At 38.4% G+C, this 12,938-nt stretch overlaps 1 protein-coding gene across 3 annotated transcripts in view; it reads right to left on the bottom strand.

The window, feature by feature from the left end:
* The window catches only part of CSDE1 (cold shock domain containing E1), a 36,093-nt gene extending 27,761 nt beyond the window's left edge, over positions 1-8,332 (bottom strand). For all 3 annotated transcript variants that reach the window (XM_006064802.4, XM_006064803.4, XM_006064804.4), the window contains exons 1-2: positions 8,173-8,332; positions 820-1,214 (exon numbers count right to left, since the gene is read on the bottom strand). The gene's annotated coding sequence lies outside the window, so the exon portion shown is untranslated. The remainder of the gene's footprint in view (positions 1-819; positions 1,215-8,172) is intronic.
* Positions 8,333-12,938: the final 4,606 nt, after the last annotated feature.

The following is a 12,938-nucleotide window of genomic DNA, read 5'->3' as shown; positions in this document are numbered from 1 at the left end:
TCAAATATAGTGGGCCCTTTAGAACCGTCCAGCAAATATCCCTTTCCAGTTACTCTTTCTGCCCCATAAACCTGTATTGTCTACTCTGTTCATAACAGACTACTCAATATACATCATGGGCTTTCAGATTTCCCCAGATCGGTTCATTCAGTTATCTCTAGTGAAGTCGCGCAGTCGTGTCCAACTCTTTGCGACCCCGTGGACTGTAGCCTGCCAGGCTCCTCTGTCCATGAGATTCTCCAGGCAAGAATACTGGAGTGGGTTGCCATTTCCTTCTCCAGGGAATCTTCCCGACCCAGGGACTGAACCTGGGTCTCCCGCATTTGAGGCAGACGCTTTAACCTCTGAGCCACCAGGGAAGCCGGCTGAAGTTATCTTTAGATCTCTACCCAAGACCCTTCTCTCTCTTAACAAAGTACTACTCACCTTCAAACATCCCTTTTCCTGCAGATTTTCTTTACCCAAGATTACCACAAATAAGACTGCAAAGGGCTTTCCTTTCTGAAGCCCTAATTTCTAAATAGTACCAATGGAGTTTTCTATGAGATCAAGAAATCAAGAGATCTGCATATATGAATAAATATCATCTTGGGTGAAAAAATCCCAGTTCTGGCCATAAATACTGTCCTCATCTAAGAAAAGACAATTAAGTTAAATAAAATAAACTAGCGTTGATATTTTCAGATGAAGAGTTGAAAAATATAAACTGTTTTCAGAATACTTTTAGAAGCAAGTAGATTAAGATTTTATACTTAACCAAGTAATTAGGAAATCCAGAACTATAAACTAACTCTTGCCAATAGGAAAAGATAAACCTACCTCGCAGTGATAATCAAATATTGCACTTTCAGTAGTATTTGCTGATTCTTCTTTTTCAGCAGACGTTTCAAAGAATGAAAGTTGCTAGTATTAAAAAAAAAAAAAAAAGAGCGAGAGAAAACGATCTATCAAGCTAATAAAGAATACAACTGCTGCTGCACCGGGCAATCTCACAGTACAGCACTGAAGAAAACAAAGACTACTAGCAGCGTTGGGAAGTGCTCTTTCAAAGCTGTTGAGTAGGCACAAACTTCTTGTTTCAGATCAAGTGTTGTGTCTTCAACTTAAGTGTACTCTTCTTTGGTCTTGTTGGTTGTTTCGAGGTTTGTTCCTTGCCTGATCTGAACTTGAAGCAGCAGTTTCAGGTGGTAAAGTCTGTTCTGTTACACTTCATACTAGAGATAAGAAATTAAAACATTAAGTAAATAATCAGGGATAGAAGGTAGGTAGAGGGAAAAGCTCATCTCATTAACTTAGAATCAAGCAATGCAGAAAACTTGGAAGCATACACATTCATCACTTAGGCAATCTCTCAAGTGTTAATGGATACCTTTTGTGGTACTGTACACTCAAACCCTGAAATTATTGCGCATTCCTTATTGATGTGCCTTCCCCACAAATAAATTCAGTTATATAATGTTCTACTTAATGTAGTGTTTTATAACTACCTAGCACTGTGTTATGAACTGTGGAAAATATGAACGAATTTCCTGTCATCAGAGAATTTATACTCATTGAAAAACAGAGTTACACATGAGAAAAAAATTAGATTATAGGACAAAATATTGAAAATTAATCTGCTCAACTAATATATGGATATCTACTACTGACATACTATTTGAGAACTACTACTTATGGTTTATTCATCACTATCTGGGCATTAAAGCTACATGGTCAGAGGCTTTTAAAGAGGTGGCATTATTTCAGCTTAATTAGGAGAAATGGGCAGATTTTTGAGAAAAAGAAAATAGTTGAGTATCCTAGGCATAAACTATAACATAAACCAAACCAGAATACACAATTAAATCATAAGTCCCTTGAGAGCAGAGACCATGTATTTGATTTTCTATACCCGACATCAAGGGAGCTTTATTTGTGAATGACTGTTACAACAAGTGTGGTGTGTTGTTTCAGAGGAATCAATAGACTAGCCTGGCTAGAACAGAGTGCTGGGTTCAAGTGAAATGAGATATATGGTTTGACAGATGTACCAGAGCCAGATTATGAAGCATTTCAACTTGACATATAACAAGAAACAGAGAGCGTTAATTCTTGATGAAACGGTATGAAGTCCTGAAATCCTATGAGATGACTTCATGAAGGAAACAGATATCTCATTTGAGTTGTTGTCATAAGCAGGTAAGAAATGTCTTGAGAAGAGAAACAATTGAGAAAACGAGAGAGAAATGAAATGTCTATTTCACCACAAAATTGTGCTTTTATTAGCTGTACAAAAATGATTATTTTGCAGTGCCTCAAATGTTAGCTAAAATGGTGCTGTTAACCAAAATGACATATGGGGAAAAGTAAAGGAGGATTTGGTTTTAGATATGCGGAGAAATGGACAGTTTATTTGAAGAACATCAGAAATCAGAATGACTACAAGGTGAGGTCAGAGCTGGTGAAACAGCTTAGAGGAGGAGAGCTCAATACTAATCACCAGTAAATGCTACAAACAAAGTTATTTAATCTCCCTGAATTTCAGTTTCTACAATGCAAAATGAAAACTCAGTAACAGCTGATCTACTGCCATTGGGTAAATATTCCATGACTTTATACTGTAACTTCAAATATCAAATGTTACATTTGTTCAATCTTTCAGTTTTATTTGGATCATTCACCTATTACCCAGACTAGACGCTTCTTTGAGCAATGGTTCTCCAATCACTGGGAAGACTATGTCCAGTCCCCACTCAAACAGTAACCTGACTGGCGTCCTGACTCCGGGCCACTTCTGTAACGACCCTCGAGTCCTTCGTCTCCATCTACACATCCAATGGTGCAAGTCTTATCAATATTTCAAGGTATCTTTTCTATTCATCTTTTGTTCTAAATGACCTGTTTGTCCAGTCAGACAACACATTTGCTAACTTCAGTATCAACTCTTCCCACATTCTGTCACATAACACTACCAGAATGACTTACCTAAAATTCCAATTTCTTCTCACTCATCTCCTTGTCCAAAGGCCTCAGTGATTTTCCCAGCACTCTAAATGGGAATTTCTTAATCCTGACTGCAAATCCAACTCACCCGGACAACTTGGGGTGGGGGGTGCGTGAGGAATCAAAGCCTGGATCCCAACATGAGAATCAAATTTAACTGGGTTTAGGTCCTAGGCACTGGGATATTTTCCTCTTCCACCCATTTCCCCAAGGTGTTTCTGACTTCCAGCCAGCATTTAACCACCATTACTCAAGGTGTGTTTTGTTCTACTTTACATCTTTCTTCTGCTCTCCAATTCTTCTAGATTGGTACATTTTCCTTCCTAATTCTTAAAACATAACTCTTGGGAGATTTCTTTGTGCATATGGGTCTCGCCACAAGGTATATATTTTGTTATCTTAAATGTTACAAAAAAAAAAAAAAAAAATCCTTTCTTGACTATTCTAGCACAGATTACCTAATTCCCACTAAAGGGGGCATTAACTCCCACTGCTGGCATCATTCTTTTTGGTACCAAATTTTCTGCACTTGGTTTACAGTTTATGTATCGTGTTCCTTTAACACGCTTCAAATTTCTGAGAGACAAACTCAAGTTTCTTTCTTTATCACAGCCCACTTTAGCACCTTACTAGGTACTGCTAACTTACCATAGCAGAAATTAATATAGCAAAAAGACAATGATAGATAATAAGCAAAAGACAATTCAAGTTGGTATACAGTTCTACCAACTGTAAAAAATTTTGTCTTTACTGAACTAGTCTTAATCATCCAACCAAGAAGTTTTGAAGTGTCTTTGAAAAAAGACACCCACCTGGAATTGAAATAAACTGGCTCTTCACTTATGCCAAGATTATTAGATTCATGGGTGGTACTGACAAATAATTTTGCTTTAATCCTAAGTGTACCCCCTACAGCATCCCCCGTACCCCCCTGTCCCCAGACACTTGATATACAGAGCACTAATTTAAAAAACTAGGGGACTTCCCTGGTGGTTGGTCCAATGGTTAAGACTCTGTGCTTCCACTGCAGTGGGCATGGGTTTGGTTCCTGCTCGGGGAACTAAGATCCCATATACTGCAGTGTGGCCAAAAAAACCACAAAAACTAAGGAGCAATTTAAATGTGAATCTGAGAGTCTTCCTGACCACTAGGCAATTAACTTCTTTCCCTTTGCTCTGTATGGGAACACTATCACCACTAATTATCAACAACTATGCCTTGCTGTTTTAGCAATTAACGCCAATTCTTTTACTTGAACTGAAAATCCAAACAGTCATGCCCTATTTCACCTTCCTTAAAATTATCATCACCTGTCTTACTGTCTCCTCTAGTTGGCTGCTTTATCTCAAAGAGCTAGCTGAAGCCAGGCACACAGTAGGGACTAAAATAATACATATGTTGAACCAGTACATTTTTACAGCATTACTTCATCTAAAGTGTTATCATATAACCTAGTTTATCATTTTGACAAAGTACACTCAAAGTCTGTACAGCATTCACTTGGGAAGAATGTTAAAGAAATGATAAACCAGTCTTTAAGTCTCTCCACCTAATCCATTCTGTTTAAATTACTTTCATTGAAAACAACAGCAAAGACCCAAATAGACAGCATGGAACTGAAAAGGTTCTCTGTTGATTTATGACCAATACTCATTCCTGCCTTAACTCCGAAGTTCCTAATTCTTTTTTCCCCCTCAGTTCATATTTCCTGATGCAGTAACTCAAGACAAGTTTAATTTTATATAAAATAAGTTTTCAGTTTCACTTTGGGATCTAAGGAAAGTGATAAAAATTTAGATAATTAACCACCTCAAAACAATTTAAGTTATCACCATGTTGAGTGGAAATAAAAGACTATCAAACTGCTGCAACTATCTTTTTGTATATATAGGTTCACTGTAGTAAAAACAATTGTGATTACTAGACACTTAAAATTATACCCTCCCATCACTTAACTTCTTTTATATACACTAATACTTTGAAATAGGACAAACAGCAGTGTGGCAAGAAGCTGAAGAAATGCTCCAGACACAAAAATCAGAACAGTGCAGACCAGCACTGTCCAACAGAAATACTGTACAAGTCACATATGGAACTTAAAATATCCTAGTAATCATATTAATGCTGAAAGAAACCAATGAAATTCATTTTAATTAAGTATCTTATTTAGCCAAATCCAAATGTCATCACTTCCCACAGGCAATCGACATGTTTTTAACATCCCTTGAAATAGAATGTTTATATTTCAGCACATTTCAATTCAGAACTGTACACAGTTCAAGGGCACGAAGGCCACAAAAGCTAGTGGCTACCACATTGGCCAGAGCAGGTATAGACTAATTACGGGAAAAAGGCATTGCCATACCCAATAAAGCAAAAGCAAATGTAAGGCCGTTGGGCAAAGACCTTCGCTGATAAAAAGAAGCAGTACCTAGCAAACTTGCCCATAGAAAGAGTTTGCAATTGGCAGTTCACACTTACTATCAATACATCCAATAAGTAAAGTCCAAACAACTAACTGGTTATATACCAGCTGCAACTGCAAACCAATGGATAGTCCACAGGTTCAATGTGAATAAATTGCTGAATTTATTTTCAACTATATATTAATGTTTTACCTCAGTATTAAAGGGCATATAATGCTTCCAAAATAATCTTTCAATGCACCGTACTCAGTTTAATACCTCTAAAAAATGTATCACAAGAGAAACATCTAAGTAAATGGAAAAAATGTTTTGAATTATTCAGTTTTTTAACTAGACACTCATACATGCAAGTGGAAAACACTCCAATACAAGACAAAGAAATTTTTAAAAATCGTAATTTGGCAGAAAGTATTTAACAGCAAGAAATGATGGGATTCAAGAAAACAAGTTACTCCCAACACAGCAACATCACCACTGAAGACACTCCTGCTATTAAGTCTTAAAGAATAGTTATAATTCTTCTAGTTATAATTCTCTATTATGAAAAATCCTACAAGTTAGAGCTCTCCATAAGATAGTCTGGGTTAAAGATCTCAAAGTAGTTCCCATTTTGAGAAGATGATAAATCAATACCTTGTATTTTACAAGATCAAGATTTTTATTTTGTAATACAGTCCTTAAATTCAACTCCTTAAAAATCTGCCCACACAGCATTTCCATTTTTAAACTACCTTGTTAAAAGTATGGTCCTCACAACAATGTGAATGAACTTAATGCTAATGAATTGTACACTTGAAAAAAAGGTAAAAAAGGTAAATTCCGTTCTGTATTTTACAATTTGAAAGAAAAAAATAATCTTAAAAATGTTGGCCCTACATCGTGTGCCTTTAAGTGGAGAGAAGGGAAAACAGGAATAAGATAAAGCAGGACAAGTCAGTTTTCACATTCTCATTTTTTATTTGGTAGGAATTTAACAGAATTTTCAACCAAACTCTAAAGGTCATACCTGTTAAGTCAGAACTTATTTACAAAAAAGGAAAACCTATCTTCTGCGCCTCAAATACTTTACTTTTCAACTCAGCTGCTATAAATACTCATCTCGATGGTAAGCATCCAGAGCAGCTGCAAAATCACTCAAACCACTACCATCTCTTTTATTTCGGGCCTATGGCTAAAAGGAAAAAAAAAAAAAAAAGGTTGAAAAATTTTCAAGATTTTATGACTCAAGCCTATGCCTGTTCAAGAATATAAACCCCCTCCTGACCCACACCATGAATACCCAATATTGGTTAGTACCAAAAGGACACCAAGGCATTATACTGGCCCTCAATGTAGTATTGAAAATGCTCGCCTTCTAGAAACTCAAAATGAAAATTACTCAGCGTTTTGAAACAGTAACTTAATACTTGGGCCAATAATTTGATCACTACATTTTACAGATTAATAGCTCTAGTCAATAGCTGCCAGTTCACACCATCCTGATAAAAAGCTTCATCACAGGAAATATTCCAAGATTTAACTATCACAGGATCTCTGGACGTCCTCTCCTGCTTTATTATCCTGCCTACCAACTGTTTAAGAGGACCACATTCTTTCGCTCATTTTAGGTGCAAAACCAGGAAATTACCTCGGACAACGTTCAGCCTTTTCTATTTGCGGAATGAAGGCTGTTTTATTAGAATGTTCCCTCCCTTACTTGTAAGTTAAGCAAGGGAGGAGCTATCCGGGTGTTTCCAAAGGAAAACCTTAAAGCACAAAGAACCGTGGCACTAAGATTTCCTACTTAGGATAGAATGGTAAGAACCTCAAAGTGTCTGCGACTAGAGCTCCAAAAAAACTACACAGAATGACGAAGTCAAGCCTTTCATTGCACAATATGGGCCAGGCTCTTACACTGTAAGAACCAGAGAAGGTGGTAAGAAGAACGCCACAGAGCTCTCAAGAGTTTGTTTTAACCCTAGAATTAGAGGGGTGAGAGCCCTGTGCCTAAGTTCAGAGGCCGGTTCTCTTTCTCAAGAAGCTAAAGGAGAGGGTTAGACGGGAAAGCTGGGGTTCAGACCCAAGATAAACAGCTCCGGGTGAATGGCAATCAAGATGACACTTCGGCTGGGCTACCGTGCCAGAAGTGGCCGAAGAAAGGAGGTGTCTCTAAGCAACTTAGATGGAGCGGGGTCTCAGTTCATACACAAAGGAAGGGCCACTGCCGCACTGCGTTCTGGTACTAGTAGGCAGTTCCGCAAGCAGGTGATGGCTAAAAAACTATAGTGTCCAGAGTCAGAGTAGGCCGCTCTCCTCCGCCTCCGGCTCTTCCAGTCTCACACAAAGGACCGCGCCACCACCCCCTCGCCCCGCCCGCCGGGACTTGTAGTTCTCGTTTCTCCCACCAAGCGGCTGAGGGGGAAACAGCCAGACTACAACTCCCAGCAGCCTCCGCGCCCGAGCCCCGCACCCCTGCCTCCATCTTGGCTGCGGTCGGTGCCTCCATTTTCGCTCCCTCCCCCCACTTTAGTCACCAGCACCACCACGCGCTGCCTCCTGGCCTCCAATCTTCACTTCGGCTCTGCAGCCTGATGTGAGGCCTAGACAGTTGAACGGGGGACGGGTGGAAAAGCCCGGGGTGGGGATTCAGGGCGAGGTATCATCTACCCGGAGCTCTAGGAGTGCCCACCCTGACTCAGAGGTCTCTCCTGTTTGTCTTGATTTTTCCATCCGCCCTTAACTTGGCTTCCTGCTACCCCCAATTGGACCCTGAGGTCGTACTCACCCCAACAGCTCAGCGCCCCCTCTCCAGCGCCGCCATAAGCAGCACGGCCCGGTACGTAGGAATAAATCTCGCTTCTCTCGCGAGAGTTGCAGGCTCCGAGCGCGTGCACAGGAAGGGGAGGGGGGGGGGTGTACCCTTAGTACGCCTGCGCACGAGGGCTGAATGACGCCAGCCAGTGTGCTGTGCTTAACCACAAAGGAGGTGGTGTCTAAATTCCCCTAGATCCCCTCCCCCTTGAGCTGCGGAAATCAATCTCTGTTTACTGACTCCACTGGGACGCACGGGGCGGGGTGTCGGTTGACTTTCAGTGTCTCTGATTTTAGCAAACTTGAATATGCTTTAGGCTGCGAGACCAGGGTGAACCTCCAGGGAGAACAATTTGGAGGACTTATCAGAAATGTCATATAAAGGATTTCTATTTCCTCAGCGATAATCCAGAAGTTCCCAAACCGCAGTTTCATTTTTCTCACATTGGAGGCTTTCTTGTCTGCTACATTAGACTGGAATTTTATTTAGTATAGAGTTAGATTTTTAGCAAGCTAATTTGAACGCCCTAAGTGAGAACTTTATCTCCCATAAACTATGTTGCTTGCAACAGACAGTGAGTGAGCGAGGTATCATGGCCATTAAACTCCTTCAACTGACCTTTCTAGTTACTGGAAGGTGTTCATAGTGTGATCCAAGGGGCTGAATCGGTAACCAAAAGGTTGAAATCAGGGTAAATGGGTGATTTATCTCATAAGGAGAGAGGGTAGGGGGGAAATGTTAATTCTGGCCACAGAAAAGTTTAATGAATTATACCTTGCCAAAGATCAGGCAGTCCTTTTTGGTGAGAGGAATGCTTTTCTGTGGCTCTCTCACTTGACAACACTGGATTAAAAAATGACCAGTCATGCTTCTGAGAATTTGCCCACCCACTTTATTTTCCCTCTCAATACTTATTTGTCCTGCATCTTATATGTGTCGTCGCTGGGATGTATAATAGTAACAACAAATGGACATGGTGCTGTCCTCAAGGAACTTTCAGTCTAGCATCATTTAATCACAAAACCAAAATCCGAACATACACATTGAAATAACTGCAATGAAGGAAAGGTGCACAGTGTTATGAGAGTATGTAACCTTGGATTATAAGAGGAGGTAGTATTTTACTTCTAATGTTCAAAGATGTTTTCTCCAACTCTTCTGCTATTGGCCTAATCCCACAAGATGCCCCTTCTCTTTGATGCTTCCCCACCCCCACCCCCACCCCCACCCCCACCCCCAGCTTTCCCAGGCTGCACTGTCAATGCTTTTATGAAAACTCACTCTGTTTTTGCTAGTTTATACTAGCTAGTGATACTTTAGAACAGGGCCGGTGACATTCATCTTTGCATCGCTCTATTCTGACAATGCCTGACAGACAACCTTCAAAAGTTTGTTGAATGAATAGCACTGAACGACAATATAAGAAGTTGTTAGAAAGTGGAGTGTTCTGTTGGGAAGTACAGAATGTAAATACATCAGACTAGCTGTTTTGTTTCCTCTGTTCGAATCTTAAATTGAGATTTCTCCACCCCAGTAATAGGTCCATTTGGATATTCCAATCTAATGTTACACAGAAACTGCCCTGGGCTCTTGCACTAGAAATAAGGTCATGTGAAGCTGGGCTAAAAGTAGAATTAGGTCTCAAATATCACAGCAATGGGAAATGTAAAAAATAATAGTCTCACTAAATTCTATAAGTACAAATCCTATTAATGAGAATAAACTCTCAATTTCTACCATCACATGTAACTTCTAAAGACCTTAAACCATGTAAGACCTTAAATCATTTTATCATCTTTATTCTGATACAGCTCAATTGCCTTTATATTCCCCCTTGATCCATAATTAGTATCAAATTATATTTAAGACAAAATGCAAATATGTATAAACCCAGAAGCATATATTTTAGCTTCCAAGCATTAAAAAAAGTAAGAGATGGAGTAATTTGATTTAAATCACTGATTTAAAGGATTTAGTCTTTATACAAGTACTACTCATAGGTTTCATTTTTAGGTAGAGATAAGTTTCATTTTTAGATCACATTTTAAGGCAATAATATTTATTCAAATTAATTTTGAAGCCAAGTAAAAAAATCCAAAATGTTTTCATGTTTATTTTTTTTAACTGAAGTTAATTAAAGCACAGGCTTGTGAAGTTACTTGGAAAATCATTTCCTATACAAAAGGATAATCACAGATATGGGGAAGATATTAAGTCTATTAAGGAATAATAATCAGAATTTTTAAATTGCATATTTTGTTTATTTATCGTACTAATTTTTATTTCTGAGAAACTTAAATAGACAATGAAATTGATTGTAGTTGTTTTTTTATTCTTACAATTACCAATAAGCACATTTTTCCAGAGTCTATTTGAGAATCGAAAGTAAGTATCCTCTACACATTTATAATATTTTCTTGGAGCAGTGATGGAGAGATTTTTGTCAGTTCTCTGTGAAATGAGATAGATAAGATCAATGTAGAGATTTCTTTTAAATTTTTATTTAATTTTAATAAATTTTAATTGATTCAAGATTTAAGACTTTTTATTCTCATATGTCTTTCCTAGCTAGGGAAGGTAATGGGAATTTCCTTTATAAAATATGGTAATAGTGAATGGCAAATGGATCCACATTCAAAATTTCAGAACAGGAAAACACAAGTTAGAGCAAAAACTTTCATAAAGAATATTACTTCTATAGGAATCAAATAAGACTTAATCTTAGAACCCCACAATCCAAAACTTTTATTCATCAGCAAGCCCCCAAACAGTTAAACTGATTTTTTGAGAATAACATATAAGAATAGCAATTATTAGAATTTAAATAAGAATAAGGCAAAAGCTTAATATAATGCTTCCCTTTAAAATATCAACATTGCACTTAACAGAAGAATTATGTGGACAAGCTAAGCTCCACACTAAAAGTAATAACCATAACATCTGTCAATTAGCCAGAAAAAAGCATAGAGCAAAGCCTATTTCAAATTTAATTAAAAATAAAGCCAACTGCATTTAGAATAAAATCCATACTCTTTTACCATGATGTACGAGGCTACAAATGAACTAGTCCCTGCTAAGTCTGTAACTCCTGATTCACTGTGTTTCAATCCACTGACACCGCATTTCAAATTTGTTCAGACTTCAGAATTCTTACCTTTTCTCTTGCCTCTGCCTGGAATGCTCTTTCCCCAAATCATTAGATATTTGGCACTTTCTCATCACTCAAGCCCAGATGTTACCACCTCACAAAGATCTTTTCTAAAGTAAAAGTAACTACTATTACTATTACTCTCCATATTACCACTATTACCATTACTCTTTATAATATTAGCTTATTTTATTGTCTTTCAGCTCAGTTCAGTTCAGTGACTCAGTCATGTCTGACTCTTTGCAACCCCATGGACTGCAGCATGCCAGGCCTCCCTGTCCATCACCAACTCCTGGAATTTTACTCAAACTCATGTCCATTGAGTTGGTGATGCCATCCAACCATCTCATCCTCTGTCGTCCCCTTCTCCCGCCTTCAATCTTTCCCAGCCAGCGTCAGGGTCTTTTCCGATGAGTCAGTTCTTCGCAGCAGGTGGCCAAAGTATTGGAGTTTCAGCTTCAGCATCAGTCCTCCCAATGAATACTCAGGACTGATTTCCTTTAGGATGGACTGGTTTGATCTCCTTCCAGTCCAAAGGACTCTCAAGAGTCTTCTCCAACACCACAGTTCAAAAGCATCAATTCTTCGGTGCTCAGCTTTCTTTATAGTCCAACTCTCACATCCATACATGACTACTGGAAAAGCCATACCTTTGACTAGATGGACCTTTGTTGGCAAAGTAATGTCTCTGCTTTTTAAGTTGCTGTCTAGGTTGCTCATAACTTTCCTTCCAAGGAGTAAGCGTCTTTTAATTTCATGGCTGCAGTCACCATCTGCAGTGATTTTGGAGCCCAAAAAAAATAAGGTCTATCACTGTTTCCCCATCTATTTGCCATGATGTGATGGGACCAGATGCCATGATCTTAGTTTTCTGAATGTTGAGGTTGTTTGTTTTTTTTTTTTAATTTTATTTATTTATTTATTTTTGAATGTTGAGTTTTAAGCCAACTTTTTCACTCTCTTCTTCATCAAGAGGCTCTTTAGTTCTTTGCTTTTTTCTATAAGGGTGGTGTCATCTGCATATGTGAGGTTATTGATTTTTCTCCTGGCAATCTTGATTCCAGCTGGTGCTTCATCCAGCCCAGCATTTTGCATGATGTACTTTGCATATAAGTTAAATAAGAAGGGTGACAATATACAGCCTTGATGTACTCCTTTCCCTATTTGGAACCAGTCTGTTGTTCCATGTGCAGTTCTAACTGTTGCTTCCTGACCTTCATACAGATTTCTCAGGAGGCAGGTAAGGTGGGCTGGTATTCCCATTTCTTGAAGAATTTTCCCCAGTTTGTTGTGATCCACACAGTCAAAGTCTATGGCATAGTCAATAAAGCAGAAGTAGATGTTGTTCTGGAACTCTCTTGTTTATAACATGTATTTCTTTCCAAAATTAACACATTTGTGAATTTCAGTTTTCATTGCCCTACTTCTTGAACAACAATGTAAGCTTAAGTTCTGTGTTTCTTTCTTCGTTGTATCCTCTAAACCTGGAATTATGACTGAGATAACAGTAAATGCTTAATAAATATTCATTGAATGAATGAATTTTTTGACTTAAATTGAATGAATGAATTACACTTATTTAACTAACTCA

Source organism: Bubalus bubalis, chromosome 6 (assembly GCF_019923935.1).
Source record: "Bubalus bubalis isolate 160015118507 breed Murrah chromosome 6, NDDB_SH_1, whole genome shotgun sequence".
Taxonomy (NCBI): Eukaryota; Metazoa; Chordata; class Mammalia; order Artiodactyla; family Bovidae; genus Bubalus; species Bubalus bubalis.
Note: the sequence above shows the minus strand (reverse complement) of the source record. Positions and strands in the feature narration are given on the sequence as shown.